The 15,761-nt window shown below is 50.1% G+C and overlaps 1 long non-coding RNA gene across 1 annotated transcript in view; it reads left to right on the top strand.

The window, feature by feature from the left end:
• Nucleotides 1-15,410, top strand: part of LOC120370780 — a 32,076-nt gene extending 16,666 nt beyond the window's left edge. Inside the window, exons 3-4 of the long non-coding RNA XR_005583925.1 lie at nucleotides 14,973-15,083; nucleotides 15,220-15,410. This is a non-coding gene — a long non-coding RNA (uncharacterized LOC120370780). The remainder of the gene's footprint in view (nucleotides 1-14,972; nucleotides 15,084-15,219) is intronic.
• Nucleotides 15,411-15,761: the final 351 nt, after the last annotated feature.

Genomic DNA, 15,761 nt, shown 5'->3' with positions numbered 1-15,761 from the left:
CGTAACAAGGTCCAACTTGCGCTCCAGCAGTGGGGGGATTTCCATCTGATCCTCCGGGCTGCGAGGGCCCTCATGGGGGAGGGTAAGAGGACCGGGAAGCTGGCTGCCGCGGCCTACTGGCGGGGTCTGCCTCTTCCGTGACTCTCTACTCACCTACAGGTCTGGTCATGGATTGCTGCGCGGCCCGACGGAGGCCGTGGGCGTGTCTGCCGGCGAGGATCCCCCCCAGCACTCCTCATGGCACCAATCATCTTTGCCACTTTGAATGCCCGGGGCTGTAGGATGGGTCTCCGCAGGAGCCAGGTGCTCTCCTTCCTTCGGGATGGGGGGTACTCTGTGGTTTTCCTGCAGGAGACCCATACGGATCCGGCTGCTGAAGCTAGCTGGCGGCTGGAGTGGGGGGACAGGGTCTACTTTAGCCACCTCTCGGATCGCTCGGCAGGAGTGGCGACCCTGTTCTCCCCCGACCTACGGCCAGAGGTGCTGGGGGTCGCCGAGGCTGTGCCGGGCCGCCTGCTGCACCTCCAGGTCCGCATGGAGGGGCTTGTGGTTAATCTCGTCAACGTCTACGCCCCAACATCAGGCCTGGAGAGGTTGCGTTTTTATCAGCAGGTGTCCGCCTTCCTTGGCTCCCTGGATCCTCGTGAGTGGCTGGTCCTGGGCGGGAACTTTAACACCACCCTCGAGGAACGGGACCGCTCGGGGACCGAGTAGTGCCCGGCCGCAGCGGACATCCTCCGGGAGATCGTCGAACGCCACTCCCTGGTGGACGTCTGGCGCGACCACCACCTGGACGATGTCTCGACGTTCACCTTCGTCCGGGTGGAAGCCCATCGGTCGCGCCACTCCCGGCTGGACCGCATTTATCTGTCACGTTTCCACCTTTCACGAGCCCACTCCTCCAGCGTTCAGCCGGCCCCCTGTTCGGATCACCACCTTGCCACCGTGACGGCCTCTCTCTCCGCGGAGAGGCTGGGGCCGGCCTATTGGCACTTTAATAATAGTTTGCTGGAGGACGTGGGCTTCATGGCATCCTTCCGGGAGTTCATAGAATCATAGAATTCAAGATCAGAAGGGACCATTATGATCATCTAGTCTGACCTCCTGCAAGATGCAGGCCACATAAGCCGATCCACCCACTCCTTTAGCAAGTGACCCCTGCCCCATGCTTCGGAGGAAGGCGAAAAACCTCCAGGGCCACTGCCAATCTACCCTGGAGGAAAATTCCTTCCCGACCCCAAATATGGCGATCAGCTGAACCCCGAGCATGTGGGCAAGACTCTTCAGCCAGACCCTCTGGAAAAGGCTAACAATATCCCAAAATTGACCCTTTGTACTAATTACCAGTGTGGCACGTTATTGACCTATTGACTAAACCCGTTATCCTATCATACCATCCCCTCCATAAACTTATCCAGCTTAATCTTAAAGTCATGGAGGTCCTTCGCCCCCACTGTTTCCCTCGGTAGGCTGTTCCAGAATTCCACTCCTCTGATGGTTAGAAACCTTCGTCTAATTTCAAGCCTAAATTTCCTGACTGACAATTTATATCCATTTGTCCTCGTGTCCACATTAGCACTGAGCTGAAATAATTCCTCTCCTTCCCTGGTATTTATCCCTCTGATATATTTAAAGAGTGCAATCATATCTCCTCTTATCCTTCTTTTGGTTAAGGAAAACAAACCGAGCTCCTCAAGTCTCCTTTCATACGACAGGCTTTCCATTCCTCGGATCATTCTAGTGGCCCTTCTTTGTACCCGTTCCAGTTTGAATTCATCCTTCTTAAACATGGGAGACCAAAACTGCACACAATACTCCAAATGAGGTCTCACCAACGCCTTATATAACGGGACTAGCACCTCCTTATCTCTACTAGAAATACCTCGCCTAATGCATCCCAAGACCGCATTAGCTTTTTTAACGGCCACATCACATTGCCTACTCATAGTCATCCTACGATCAACCAGGACTCCTAGGTCCTTCTCGTCCTCCGTTACTTCCAACTGGTGCGTCCCCAGCTTATAACTAAAATTCTTGTTAGTCATCCCTAAATGCATAACCTTACACTTCTCATTATTGAATTTCATCCTGTTACTAATACTCCAGTTTACAAGGTCATCCAAATCTCCCTGGAGGATATCCCGATCCTTTTCCGAATTGGCAATACCTCCCAACTTGGTGTCATCCGCAAACTTTATTAGCCCACTCCTACTTTTGGTTCCGAGGTCAGCGATAAATAGATTAAATAAAATCGGACCCAAAACCGAACCTTGAGGAACTCCACTGGTAACCCCCCTCCAACCCGACAGATCACCCTTCAATACGACCCTCTGCAGTCTCCCCTTTAACCAGCTCCTTATCCACCTCTGGATTTTCATTTCGATCCTCATCTTTTCCAATTTAACCAGTAATTCCTCATGCGGTACCGTATCAAACGCCTTACTGAAATCAAGATATATTAGATCCACCGCATTTCCCTTGTCTAAAAAATCTGTTACTTTCTCAAAGAAGGAGATCAGGTTGGTTTGGCACGATCTACCTTTTGTAAAACCATGCTGTAATTTGTCCCAGTTGCCATCGGCCTCAAGGTCCGTAACCACTCTCTCCTTTAAAATTTTTTCCATGACTTTGCATACTACAGATGTTAAACTAACAGGCCTGTAGTTACCCGGGTCACTTTTTTTCCCTTTTGAAATCGTAAACCTTAGTCTCAGATGCAATTTTGTTTATCCTGGCTGGCCTGGCGAGGGCAGAGGAGCGCCTTGCCCTCGGCATGGCAATGGTGGGACCTGGGGAAGGTGCGCGCCCGGCTCTTCTGCTGCGACTACACCTGGGGCGCTAGCCGACGGAGGGATGCGGCGATAGAGCAGTTGGAACGGGAGGTCTTGGAGCTGGAGAGGCGTCTGGCCACCAGCCCCGAGGATCCATCCCTCTGTGGAGTGTGCCAGGAGAAGCGGGAGGAGCTCCGGGCCCTCGAGGATCATCGAGCCCGGGGTGCCTTTGTTTGATCCCGCATCCGCCTCCTTCGGGAGATGGATCGCGGCTCCCGCTTCTTCTATGCCCTGGAGAAAAGGAGGGAGGCCAAAAAGCACATCACCTGCCTCCTGGCGGAGGACGGCACCCCCCTCACGGATCCGGTGGAGATATGCGGGAGGGCCAGGGCCTTCTACGCGGCTCTTTTCTCCCCGGATCTGACCAATCTTGACACTTGCAAAGTGCTCTGGGACAGACTCCTGACGGTCAGCGCGGGCGACCGGGACCGGCTAGAGCTGCCTCTCACTCTGGCCGAGTTCTCGGAAGCCCTCCGTCGCATGCCCACCAATAAATCTCCGGGCATGGACGGGCTGACCGTGGAGTTCTACCGCATGTTCTGGGACGTCCTCGGCCCAGACCGAGTCACCATCTGGGCCGAGTCTTTGTGGGGCGGGGTCCTCCCTCTCTCGTGCAGGCGAGCCGTGCTCGCTTTATCGCCGAAGAGGGGAGACCTCCGCGATTTACGGAATTGGCGTCCCATCTCGCTCCTCAGCACGGACTACAAAATCGTTGCGAAGGCCATCTCGATGCAGCTAGGGTCTGTGCTGGCGGACGTGGTCCACCCAGACCAGACCTACAACGTCCCGGGCCGCACGATTTTGATAACTTGTATCTGGTCCGGGACCTTCTGGAATTAGGGTGTAGGGATGGTCTGTTGTTCGCCCTCTTGTCCCTGGATCAGGAGAAGGCGTTCGACAGGGTGGACCATGGGTATCTCCTGGGCACTCTGCAAGCGTTTGGCTTCGGACCCCAGTTTGTGGGTTTTCTCCAGGTGCTGTAGGCTTCCGCGGAGTGTCTGGTCAGGCTCAACTGGGCCCTGACCGAGCCGGTCAGCTTCAGGCGAGGAGTGCGGCAGGGGTGTCCCCTCTCGGGTCAGCTGTACGCTCTGGCGATCGAGGCCTTCCTCTGTCTCCTCCGTCGGAGGCTGACGGGGTTGGTGCTCTGGGAGCCAGAGCTGCGGCTGGTCCTGTGGGCGACTTGGTGCGGGTGGAGGCTTGCTAGGCCATTTATTCGGCGGCCTCCTCCGCCTGGGTCAACTGGGTCAAGAGCTCTGGCCTGGTGGTCGGGGACGGGTGGCAGGCGAGCTCCCTCCCACCCGCGCTTCAGGCCATCCGGTGGAGCGCGGGTCCGCTGCTCTATCTCGGCGTTTACCTTTCTGCCATGCATCCGTCTCCGCCGGAGAACTGGCATGGTTTAGAGGGCGGGGTGAGGGTACGGCTCCGGAAATGGACAGGACTACTCCGGTGCCTCTCTCTCCGGGGGAGGGCGCTGGTGCTGAATCAATTAGTCCTGTCCATGCTCTGGTACCGGCTCAACACCCTGGTCCCGGCCCCGGATTTCCTGGCCAACCTCTGGACGGCGGTTCTGGAGTTCTTCTGGCCAGGAGCACACTGGGTCTCTGCAGGGGTCCTCCACCTGCCCCTAGAGGAGGGGGGGGCAGGGCCCGAAGTGCCTGCGCACTCAGGTCCACGTCTTCCGCCTCCAGGCCCTGCAGAGGCTCCTGTATGATGCGGGTAGTCCGGCGTGGAGCGTATTGGCGCACGCCTTCCTCCGCCGCTTCCGAGGGCTCTGATATGACCGGCAGCTCTTTTATCTCCATCCGAGAGGTCTTCCGCGAGACCTCTCTGGGCTGCCGGTCTTCTACCAAGACCTCCTCCGGACCTGGAAGCTCTTTTTGATGACCAGGTCCGTGGCGGCCACCGTGGGGGTTGATCTCCTCGCAGAGCCCCTGCTACACAACCCCCAGCTCCGTGTGCAGGTGGCGGAGTCCCCCGCGGTGCGCCAGAGGCTGGTCTTGGCAGGAGTCACCAGGGTCGGAGACCTCCTGGACTACGACAGGGGAGACTGGCTGGATCCCCTGACGCTCGCTCAGCGCATGGGGCTCTCCAGCCCTCGTACTCCCCGGCGCGTACTTCAGGAGGTGAAGGCTGCTTTACTGCCCGCTGCTCGGGCCTACCTCGACTGGGTCCTGCGAGAGGGCACGCCCCGCCCACCTTCCACCCCGGGCCCTGTGGACCTTTTTATCGGGCCCCTGCCCCATGGACCCAATCGACCCCCTCGCCCTTTCATGGTGAGCCGGCTGCCTACTCTGCAGCCGGTTCTGTTCCAGACCGCGCCAAGAAAACATCTGTACACGCTCGTGCTCCACACGCTTCACTACCTCACCCTCGTGTCCCGCCCCGATACGAAATGGCGGGACCTCCTGCCACCTCTCGAGGGTGAGGAGCCCCGGTGGGCCAGCCTGTATTCTGCCCTAGTCCCGAGGCCCACCGGGGATGTCAGTTGGCAGCTCCTTCACGGGGCCGTGAGCACGGGCGTGTACTTGGCGCGGTTTACCCTTGTCCCCAACACCTGCCCCTTTTGCGGCGTGAAGGAGACCCTGGCACACGTTTATTTAGAGTGCGCCAGGTTGCAGCTCCTGTTCCGGCTCCTCTTGGCTCTCCTCTTACGTTTTTGGTTGCACTTTCCCCCTCACCTGTTTATCTATGCACTCCCCATCCGTGGCCTCACAAAGTCGCAGGATCTCCTTGTCAACCTCCTCTTGGCCCTGGCCAAACTAGCCATCTATAAAACCAGGGAGAGGAGGTTGGCCGACGGGATTTCCTGCGACTGTGGGGCCTATTTCCGCTCCTCCGTCCGTTCACGCATCCAGGCAGAGTTCCTCTGGGCGGCATCCACTGGCTCCCTTGACGCCTTCGAGGAGCAGTGGGCGTTGTCCGGGGTTCTCTGCTCGGTGTCCCCATCAGGTTCCCTTCGTTTAGCCCTATGACCTCACTCCCGATCCTGTTTTTTTCATTGGTTGTCCCACGTAATTAGTTAGTGTCCCGGACCTGTGGATCCTCCCCTTAGGCTGGGGGGAGGTCCTTTAGCAGTGGGCGGGCTTTGCCCGCCCACTTCCTGGATACTAATAGGACTACTCTGGTGTTCCCAACTGGCCTGGGTCTATCACAATATAAACATTGCAGAGAAAAAAGAGTGGAGAAGGGAAATGACAGAGGCCCTATTCAGCAAGATATTTAAGCCTACGTACTACTTTAAGCACATGAGCAGTCCCACTGCCTTACTTTAAGCACAGATAACCTCACTGACTTCAGTGGAATCACTCGTGCTCAAAGCAAGGGATGTGCTTAAGTGCCTTGCTGATTTGGGGCCAGGTATAAGGCCTGCTCCAGTTTTAAAAAAAAAAGGCAAAGCAAAAGCAATGGTGTGTATACAGAACTAAGAATTTATGGGGCAAGATTCAGATACTCGGACAGAAATCCAAAGTCGCTATTGATTTTGTTGGAGTTACTCTGAATAAACACCAGTCAAACTGAGATCACAATCATTCCCAGGGAGTTCTGCCACCAGTCTTGTCTGTAACCCCTTTGGGGTTTAGAGAGCATGGCCCCTTTAAATCTAGACAGGATGGCCCCTTTAAATCTTTCTCCCAGGGAGAGAGGGAGGCAGCCGGGAGGCCCTGGAGAAGGAAGCAGGGAGAACCTGCCTGAGGAGGACAGGCCTGACCGGGGACAGCCCAGGACAGGAGCCAGGAGGAGCCCTGTGCCAGGGAGGAATCGCCTGAGAAGGACAGGCCAGAGCTGGATCCAGTATCACACCTGCCCAGAGCTGTGTGGGGCTGTGAGTACTGGGGCTTGTGACTCTGCATTGGGAACAAGGAGGGAGGCTGTAGCTAGTTAAGTGGGGAGGTGGTCGCTCTGTGTGGCTTTGCAGAGAGCAGCAGAAGAAGGCACCGGAGGGGTTTGCTAGGGAGAGTTCACTGGCGCTGAAGATGACCAGGAGCACCCAAGACTCACCACTGGACTGGAGGCAAGATGATGGGTCCTTGAGGCACGAATTCGAGTGCATCTGGGTTTAAAGTGGCTGTTTGGGGTACAGGGTTCCCCTAAATGATCGTACGTCAGCACACACCTGGGCTTCCCTTCCCTAGAGGAACATCTTGCCTCCATGTCCAGTGGTGTCACCTCAGCCAACACCTGACAGCCAGCCTAGATGTTCCTCTAGGGAAGGGAAGCCCAGGTGTGTGCTGACGTCCGATCATTTAGGGGCTGTCCCCGGTCGGGCCTGTCCTCCTCAGGCCTCAGGCAGGTTCTCCCTGCTTCCTTCTCCAGGGCCTCCCGGCTGCCTCCCTCTCTCCCTGGGAGAAAGATTTAAAGGGGCCATCCTGTCTAGATTTAAAGGGGGCCATGCTCTCTAAACCCCAAAGGGGTTACATGTCAATTGCCACAGTCAGCATGCAAGCTAATTGTAGTGGGCACATATGGAAAATTGTGGAAGCAAGTTTTTCTTCCTGAGGAACTGACATCATGAGGTCTACAAAGGGTCAAGGATCTATTCCAGCGTGTGTATATATACTGTCATAGACTGTGGGTGGGAAAGGGGAACAGCAGTATCATTGTAATCACCTTTCTGTTTTACTGTGCAATATGGCCAAGACTATCAATGCACATGAAAAGGTACTTTGCTGAATCTGGGCCCTACCAAGATGAAATTGAGCCTGCAATAATAGAAGCCAGTTTGAGGTTCAGCTACATTCCAGGGAAAATGTCTTTGTAACACAAATGGGGGGTGTGGTCGGGAAGAGGAAGATGTTCTAGACAATAGTTAAGTAGATGTTGTTTGTAATGAGCTTCAGAACAAAATGTAAAACCTCCTCCTTTGGTTCACCTAATCTCTGACTTAGTTTTTGTCTACTTTTGTTATCCCTTGTGAAAGAACAGTATGTTAGAGCCATCCATTGTGCATGGTCTTGTGTAACTGATCGTTAATATTGGTACAATTTTGCCTCACTGCTGTGACGATGATAGGTGCCTTACATATAAGTAATGAATATAATAATCACTCAATAAAGTCCTGTTACACATAGCTGTACTTACAAAGTTCCAGATCTGACTGCTCTCTCTCTCTCTCTCTTTCTTGTTTATTACTGTTCCAAAACAAAGTGCCTACAATTAGGCTTCTAAATCTAACATGAAGCTTCTAGATAAGTTACTTCATTTTCAAAAGCACTCAGCAGCTGGTTGGCAGGACTCATGCACTTTTTAAAATGAGGCCATATAGGTGCCTAGATATGGACTTGAGTTAAGAGCCTGACTTTGGGTATTCATTTAAAAAAAATCTTGACCATTTCTTTTATCTCAGAGCAAATGAATTTTGCTCTAATACAATCGAGGTTATGCTTTCTCCTTGGAGCATATTCTATAGTATCTGAGTGCCTGGCTGTAGATAACAGATTTCTTGGTATGTTTGGGGGTGATCTGTCGGTTTCTTGTATATAGTTGTCTGTAGAGTTCTAGTGTTAAAGCTGATTGTGGTGTCTAGGAAGTGGTAGTATTCCAGAGAGAGTGTAATGGATGGGTAGTGGCTGTTGAAATTGTGGTGGAACTAGATGAGAGAGTGTAGGTTCTCTGTCCAAAGGATGAAAATATCATTGATGTTTCTCAGGTATATCACTGGATTCATGTTGCATTTGGGAGAAGAGTGAAGTGGTGGGTGAGTGGCTTGTGGAAAGATGTCCCTGGGTGAGGCAGTGAAAAAGACTGTTTGGTTTGGAATGAAGACAGAGAGAGAACAGACTTTGCAAAAGATAGGTGAAATAATGAATGGTGTAATGAGAGCCAATGAGGGGATCCAGTGTATTTTGTCAGCAGTATGTGAACTGGAAAAGTAAACACACTAGCATGCTGCCAATCATCCCTGTCTTGGCTGTAATTAGCTCATGGTCTCCTTTCCCTGACCCTTCCAGGACTGTGATGAGCTCCTCTCTGTCATTTTTACCCACCCACCCCCTCCAATTTTACAAATAAACCAGTAGCATGAATGAATGAAGTAAAATGTACTTGTATTAACTTTTTGTTTTTCCTTTATTAATTTAAAAATATTATTTTTCTCCAATATTTTTACTTTTTCAAACTTTATCTCAACTTTTTATTTCTTTTATTTGTTATGGTCTATTTTTTTTATGATTTTGTTTCAGGCCACCCTATGGTTTCCACTAATCATGCCGGTCCCAAACCAGACGAGCACTGATTTCAATGGGGCTATTCATTTAGTTAAGTGCTCTGCTGAACTGGGGTCTTTATTTGATATGCATGGTCCCAGTTCTGTGATTCAGGACTGATCTAAGAAAACCTGGGATCCCGTACAAAGAAACTCCCCTTCGCCTTCCCAACTGAGCCAAGCATTGGTGGGTCAGACCCTCAGCTGGTGTAAACAGGCACAGCTCCATCCAAGTATATGGAACTATGCCAGTTTATACCAGGAGCAAAATCCTAGGTCCATTGAAATTTGAGATAGCAAAACTCCCACTGAATTCAATATTATGTATTATTTGGACTAGGAACACCCAGCCGTAGACCAGAACCCCAGAGTGCTAAGTGCTATACAAACACAATGGAGCCACGATTTCACCCCAGGTGAGGATCTGGCTCTGTGTATGAATTATGCATACATACTGGTAAAGAGCACAAGTCTACATCCTTTAGATCAGGGGGAAGTTTTGCCAGCAACCTGAGTGGAAGCCATGTCTGAGCCGGACTGAGGGGAGGTGGAGAAGGATCGTGTGGGCTACTGAGAAGGTAGACTCTATAAAAACTAAAAAACATACAATAAATACATTCAAATATTTCTAACAGTTTAAAATGAAAAGTTACTCAGTCATTTTAAACATTAATGTGGTCTCCATCCTCTCCTCTATCTTCGTTGTGCCCCTCCATTCACATTTGTTTCTCAGGTGCTGTCTATCTGCTCCCCTCCAACTCAAACACGTATCACTAACTTTCCTCTCTGGACCCTCCGCTACTCACCTCTGTCTGCCTCCCATCACTCACTCAGTCTCCACCCCATTGCACACTCTGTTCACTCTTTCTCTCCCCTCCAATGGAGACAATGAAGAGCAAAACGCAGCATGCAGAAGTGGGAGAGACCTGACATCATTTCTCCTCTTCAGGACCTGGGGAGGTTGTACTCTTGCTGCCTGAGGGAGCTGTAATTCTGTCCCCACACCTACAAGTCAGGGAGCAAGCTCATTGAGGGCAGAGGGCTTCTTATGTCTATCCTGCTAGCAAGAATGCGGATCTTTTCTACCCCACCTGGGAGGGGGTTTGGGAACCGGGCCTGAGGAGAGGAGGACGTTCAGGCTGATCTGGCACAGGTCACCAGGCCATTAGGCAGAGCCTACTGAGTGTAAGCTGAGCACTAATCAGCTGCTTTCCCCTTAGGCTGATGGGAACGGGAAATTGCTTATTTCGGTATTGGGCAAATTCAGCCTCACCAGTTGTTGGGCCATGGCAATACTGTCAGGGAGGGAGATGCTGGTGGTGGGCAGAGAATATAAGAACAGCCATTCTGGGTCAGACCAAAGGTCCATCTAGCCTATTACCCTCTCTTCTGACAGTGGCCAATGCCAGGTGCCCCAGAGGGAATGAACAGAACAGGTAATCATCAAGTGGTCGATCCCTTCTCGCCCATTCCCAGCTTCTGGCAAACAGAGTCTAGGGACGCCATCCCTGCCCATCCTGGCTAAAAGCCATTGATGGACCAATCCTTCATGAACGTATTTAGTTCTTTTTTGAACCCTGTTATAGTCTTGGCCTTCACAACATCCTCTGGTTGACTGTGAGCTGTGTGAAGAAATATTTCCTTTGGTTTGTTTTAAACCTGCTGCCTATTAATTAATTAAGAGGCCATCAAGCCAAACAGTAACATCCCAAGACTTTGCTTTCTGTTCAGAATACAACTGGCAAATATGTTCTAGAAGTATAGAAGTCAAGATGGCCTATTAGAAAATATAAAATATCCCATGGGCGATGAGTGGCCCGGGGGAGGGGGTGTCACTGAAAGCTTGGCCCCTTCTCCCCATGACCCTGGCTGGGGCGGAGCGTGGGGTGAGAGCCCAGTAAGGGCCATGGGGGGCAGCGGGGAGGGTTGAGAGCTTGGCTCCAGCCAGGGTTGAGCTAGGGTTACTGATTTTGGTTGGCCATATTCCTAGAGGTTTCACCACACCACATAATCGTTAATTAAAGACTAATCTTTAAGTCCTGGAGATTCCAGGACAAACCTGGAGGGTTGGCAACTTTAGGTTGAGCTCTTAGCCTCGGATGGGACCGTGATGAAGCTCTTGGCCCTAGTCCCGGCCCTGCCCCTCCCCCTCCCCGAGGTCCCTTCTCCTGATTGCTCCTCCCCGCCTCCCCTGCTGCAGCCCCGAGACTAGAAAAACTCTGTGTCCCCCACCATATCCCACCCAGAGCTCCTCCACCCATGGTAGGGGGAGATTTTTCTGGGGGCCCCAAATCTGTCTCTGCCCCCCACAGCGGCTCAAGGTTTGGGGAGGCTTAGCCTTCTCCAGCTTCCATTACGTGCCACCCATGAAATATTCTATATGAGGGTACCAGAGACAGATTTCTGGTTTCCTGCTGGAAGGCAATATCCCAGGTAAAAGCAGTAGAGATTTTGTAGCCTGCAGCCCATGAGTGTTCCTAGACAGAGTGACCTCTCTCCTGCTGTAGATCTCAGGACATGGGACAGGTAGTATCATACCCACAAAAGTCTGCAAAGTGCCTTCTCACTGGGGAACTGAGCCTCATTCGAAAGAAAATTATTATAAAGGGAAGATCTAGCAACTGTTTTTTCAAATGAAATGACATATACTAATGGAGAGTGGCCTATAACCGGTTGTGCAATATGGGCTTTCTGTAGATTGCATTGTGGTGCATTATATGTCTCTACATTGTGAATATGAAATGAGTTCCGGCACTTCAGTACTTTGCATATGTTGCTGATATTTCTCAGTAGTGAACTGTGAAAAGGTTAAGAGAGCACATGATTAACCAGGCACTCTGGTGCATGGCGAGCAGCTTTAGTGGGGTTGCTTCATAATGCACTTCTAGACATACCTAGCCATCCAAATCTCCTCTTTATAAGAATGCCAAATGGTCTTTCAATTATTGTTCTGGGCAGCTTATGTCACTGGGCCTGGAATATATCTTAGTTGGAAGGGCAGGAGCAGACATAAGTGTCATTATCCACTTAAAAGCTTTGAGAGGGACAGAAAGGGGTGTGGGTGTGGGAAACTGAACTGATATTTGGAAAAATGAAAAATGTTTAAAATATTTCTGAAAAAAAGCTCTCAGCAAATAGTCCTTCCACTCTACTTCTGGCCAGTCTCAAACACTTCTCTTCCAGAAAGTCTGAGTATGAATGAATCATGACACGATCCTGGGAACTCTGCAACCACATCAGTTATTCTCCACATGGCATCACGCCCCACCTGCAGCCGAAGGGAGTGGAAAACTTTGCAGTTTCTAAGGCTCACCTCATTATGCCACGGTGCACAATTAGCCATGTGTGTGCATTTAATAGCTCCCTTGAGAGAGAGGGGAAAAAACCGAGCAATGTCATCGAATTCACAACATTGCTCGCTGTTGATACTGAAGCTGTCTTGGAAAACTAATATACTAACTAGTTTTTCTAAGAGGTCATGGCCAGAAAATATGGTTTATAGGAGGAAAGTGATGAAAACTAGCAGATCCTGGTGTCTGAAAAGAATCAGTGGGACAAAAGGGCAATCCGAGGCTGGAGTCGGTTTTGCTATTTCAGATGTGGATGTGTCTTTCTGTAGACAAAACATTTGACTCTTCCTAAGAAGTTTCTCTCCCTAGCATTAAACTCTAGATCCTTGGGGGAAAGCTCTGTAACTACAACAGACAGCACTATAAGGGTCAAAATCTGGTCTCAGTTAAGCTTGTGTAAAGCCAGTGAATAAGCAGAATTTGGCTCCAGACAGATAGAGAGTATGGTCTATTGGTTAGAGGCTGGAATTGGCAGTCAGGATTCCAGGGTTCGGTCCCGGCTTTTCCCTAGTTCATGTACTTTTTCTAAGCATAAGGGCTCAGGTTCATATGTCAGTTACACTAGTTTAATCCCTCTGGATTTACAGTGGTGTAAATGAAATCGGGCGCTGTCCCATGGTTTTGTGTATGTGCCTGTCACAGGGCAGCATTAGCCCCTTTAAGAAGGAAGAAGCCAATGCACCCGTGACTCATCTGCTGCCTCCCAGTTAGGCTTAAAAGAAGTCATGAGGGCTGCAGAGTGGGGAGAGACTCAGTGAGTCAGAGCTGCCTGAGAGGAGGAGATTGGCAGATGGGAGCTGCTGAAGACAATGAGAGCAGCAAAAGGAGTTTGCCTGCTGACCTCCCCAAGCCAGAGAGCTGGAGAGGGTAGAAGGCAAGAGGGAGGTGGCTTTTAGCTCTAAGCAAGAGAGATGAAGCCAAGGGACGTAGAGGGCAGAGGCAGGGGAGCTGCAGAAAAGTTTACCCACTGACACGTCCATGCTGGAGAGCTGGACCCACGGGAACAGTGAGAGGGTCGGGAGGAAGGAGGGATGCTCTCCTGGTGAAGATGATCTCCTAGCAGAGAGGCCATGGGGGTTCCTGCTGGGATGAGGGAGTTGCACTCCAGCTGAAATGGCCTGGGTTGCTGCCTGGCAGGGGACACAAGGGTGAGCAAGGAGCCTAGGTGTGGCGGAAGATACCAGAGTATTGTAAAGATGCACTCCCAGCAGAAAGGCTGGAGGGGGGTTGTTCCCCACTGGGAAGAGCGGGGTTTAAAGGACACTGGGGGTAATATGGATTATGTTCTGGGACTTTTGTTACAGACTGTTTATGTTTTGTAATAAACTGTCCCTTAGAAGGGGTATTATTTAAGCAAGAAGGCGTGTCGTAGAGTTCTTGAGTTATCTGAGGAGGGAAATTGAGGCAGGGCACTGCAGTGTCACCCCAGGCTAGGAAGGGGCTCTCAGGAGGCAGACTGCTACAGTGACTAACAGCTAAACAAGTGGAAATGAAGCATGTAGGCCAGGCTTTGGCACACAGTAGAATTCTCAGATGGGCGACATTTCTCTGAACTGTATTGGAATAGGGTGTGTCATAGCGTCTTGGCTTACTGATCCAGCAAGACGGGTATCCTGACTCCAGCCATGGCTAAAAACTGCTCACTAAAAAGAAGGTGAAAAAGCCAATAATGCAGCTACCAAATTCAGCACCATCCGCTCCTCCCAGTTCATCTAACCATGCTAGATGTAGTGTGGGAAATAGTCATCTTACCCTTACTACTGCATGAATAACCACAAATGTAATTAGTGATCAGGAAGCAGTCCAGCCCCCTTACAAATTCCAGCCGGGTGAGCTTCTGTTGAATTCCATAGGTTGACTATAAATGGAGGGTGAAGCAGTATTTTTTTATTTGTTTGGAATTTCCCAAACATTAAGTTCATGCACATGTTTCCACCAAACGGCCTAGACGTGCAGAGGGTTTGAAATAGCAGTGCTGTCCAGTAAAGGATTTCTAGCTAAAAAAGTCAGAGTACGAACTAGGATGAGTTCTTTCCTCCATCATATTCACTTCCTTTGAAGATCTACCATTGTTGTCCTAATTGTCATGTTTATCACTGGATGAAAGCCTTGCCATGCAATTTCTGCTTTATCCCCACATTTTCCATCAGCGAACTTACTTTATGAGCTCATTGATTTTTCTATAGTACATCCTTACTCCACCTATCATCTCTCAAACATGATTGAAATGTTGACATCAGTCTCTGACTGGCTCTGGCTGCCCACCTCTGTTGCTCACCTGTTGCATTTTCAAACAAATACCTTTGTTTTTTCTCCCATGCTGTCTTTCACGCCTGGGAGGAGGAGGTCCCCATAAACACCCACAGAACTAATGCATTATCCTCCTTCAAATCACACCTTGAAATTCACATTTTCTATGAGGCCTACAAAAAAATTTATACTTTTTAGCCCAGTGGTGTAATTATTATTCCATTAGAGGTTTCCATCCTGGGGTATGACTGGTCTAGGATCAGTAAGTGACTTTTGATTGCTCTGCTGTGCTCTCCTATCAGCTGGTTTGATTTATTCTCTGATCTCCTTTTCTTTCAGTTGCGCCATGGGAATCACTAGAGACTATCTTCTTGGGTGATGCGTTCTCACTTCCTCCTCATCCTTTCTCTTGGTGTAGATTTCTGCTCATGTTGGGAAAGCCTCCAAAAGGTCAGTTTAAACCTGGCTTTGGATGTTTTTCCAGAGATTATCCAAACTATGGATTTCTTGAGTCAGCAAAACTTTGCTGGAAATCTTGTGATAACAGACTTTATCAATAAATGTTTGTCTCCATCTGTCGTTCCAGGCCCAGCCGCAGAGCAGATTTTCTCCTAGTGCGTTGTGCTTCCATTCTGGGTCCTGCGAACACACATCTGAACATTGCTGAAACTCATTAAAAGGAGCAGTTTGAGTTCAGCTATAAAACTGGTCAAAGGTCTAAAAAGGTTCATATTTTATTTGAACTGATTCACCTATCTGTAGTTTCTGACTCTCAAATCTCTGGAAAATACATTCTGATTGATCAAACTACCTAGTTGTCTTTACTGCTATGAACATGCACTTGTAGCACATATTGCTTTCATGGGAACTCCAACAATGCTAGACTAGACTCCCTAAAATAGATTAACTGCATGGATATCCATAGAGATGAACACCAGGGATGAACTTAGCCCATGTATCTCAGAATGAAAAATATACCAGTGATGTAATAGGTAGTGAGTGACATGTTTGGAGTCTGTTCTGAGGTGTCTTTTGACATTGTGTATATTTATATCATGTTGATCTTCCTTCCTAGTTGATCTCCATTGTACATATTTCAGGAACTAAATGCGAACTTGACTGAGGACA

Source organism: Mauremys reevesii, linkage group 8, assembly GCF_016161935.1.
Source record: "Mauremys reevesii isolate NIE-2019 linkage group 8, ASM1616193v1, whole genome shotgun sequence".
Lineage (NCBI taxonomy): Eukaryota > Metazoa > Chordata > Testudines > Geoemydidae > Mauremys > Mauremys reevesii.
The sequence above is the reverse complement of the archived record's forward strand: the minus strand, read 5'-3'. Positions and strand labels throughout refer to the sequence as shown.